Source organism: Trichechus manatus, unplaced genomic scaffold (genome assembly GCF_000243295.1).
Source record: "Trichechus manatus latirostris isolate Lorelei unplaced genomic scaffold, TriManLat1.0 scaffold00119, whole genome shotgun sequence".
Lineage (NCBI taxonomy): Eukaryota > Metazoa > Chordata > Mammalia > Sirenia > Trichechidae > Trichechus > Trichechus manatus.
This window is the reverse complement of record NW_004444055.1, coordinates 6,227,218-6,228,972: the sequence shown is the minus strand read 5'-3', so window position 1 is coordinate 6,228,972 and position 1,755 is coordinate 6,227,218. Positions and strand designations below refer to the sequence as shown.

At 39.1% G+C, this 1,755-nt stretch overlaps 1 protein-coding gene across 1 annotated transcript in view; it reads left to right on the top strand.

The window, feature by feature from the left end:
- LOC101352813 (early endosome antigen 1) overlaps nt 1-1,755 on the top strand; it is a 150,187-nt gene that overhangs the window by 76,795 nt on the left and 71,637 nt on the right. The window lies entirely within an intron of this gene.

Below are 1,755 nucleotides of genomic sequence, written 5' to 3'. Positions count from 1 at the left end.
TTGACTACGCTCTTCGAATTGTGCTGTTATTCTCACTAAAGATGAAGGCTTACGGAACAAAATAGTTTCTCATTTAACAATTACTACACACGTTGCCCTATGACAATGGTTAACAATCTCACAACACATCAGCAATATCCTTAGTCAACCTTGGGTTCCCTATCACCAGCTTCCTTGTCCCCTTCTGCTTTCTGGCCCTTGTCACTGGACTCCTGTACCTCGTTAGTCTCATTCGGTTTTACGGGGCTGTCCACTCCCCTGACACATACTTTCTTAATGAAAAAAACAAAAACAAATATCTATACTGTCATGAATTGTACATTCTAGTGAGGTCAGCCAGGCAAATAATATATGCAATAAATAAGAAAATTAGAAAACAAGTGCTTTGGAAAAAATACACAAAGCAAGATAAAGGTCCTACTTAAGGGCAGTTTGTAATTTTAAATAGTTTGGTTAGGGTCGGCCTAATTGGAAAGGTGACATTTGAGCAAAGACTTGAAAGAGGTCCTCACCTTGCATTCCTTGCTTAGCCTTGCATTTGAAGCAGGTGAAACAGCCAATCCGAAGGTACTAAGATGGGAGAATGCTTGACGTGTTATAAGGACAGCAAGGAGGTCACTCAGCCTGGAGCAGAAATGAGTTTAGGGCAGGTAGCAAGGATGAGGTCAGAGAGAGAATACGTGACCACGTTTTGGAGGGTCTTATAAGCCTTTAAGGAGCCCCGGTGCCATAGTGGTTAAGAGCTGGGCTGCTAACCAAAAGGTTGGCAGTTCGAGTCTACCAGCTGCTCCTTGGAAGCCCTATGGGGCAGTTTTACTCTGTCCTGTAGGTTCAGTATGAGTTGGAATTGACCCGATGGCAGCAGGTTTGGTTTGGGTGTTTTTGGTGGCACAGTGGTTAAGGGTTTGACTGCCAAACCAAAGGTCAGTGGTTTGAATGTACCAGCTGCTCCAAAGAAGAAAGATGGGGCAGTCTGCTTCTGTGAAGATTATAGCCTTGGAAACCCTATGCGACAGTTCTGTTCTATCCTATGCATATAATAAGTGAGTATAATAAATGTCAACTAATTGACTCAACAGGTATATATATTGGCTTCTCATCCTGGCTATTTCCTTAGAAAACTGTGTCAAAATTTTGATCAGTATCTTATGTTTATATATGTTGTCTCAAAATGTGCAGTGTTAACAAGTCTAAGAACAAACTTTGACATTTGACTAGACTGGTTAATCCAGATCTTTGATTGAAGGTGTTTTTTATATTTTGAACTTGATAGTATTGAGTAAAATACAAAATAAGAGACTGGTAAGTGATTATCTTTAGATCATTATTTTTACATACTTAGAAATTTGAATTAATCTGACATTGTGACACTAAATAATGATCTTTATCAAGAAGAGCAAAAATAAAGAATCAGCAGCATCAGGATACTAAAGTAGTGAATGATATTGTTATGCTAAAGCCCTTACCAATTATGAAATTGCAAGCTAAAAATGAGAATTTCCATAGTGTATCATTATTCAAAACAATTTCTGTTGGTAAAAGGGTAGTTTTAATTTTTAATCCAAATGGAAGAATATAAACATGGTGCATACCCTAAAGAATCCAGTAGATTTTAATGCTTTCATTTCATATCAAAAGTTTGTTGGCAGCCTCCACTGGACTGAGTCCAGTACAGCTAGATGGTGCCTGGCTACCACCACTGACTGCTCTGACCAGGATCACAACAGAGGGTTCTGGACAGAGCTGGAGAAGGAT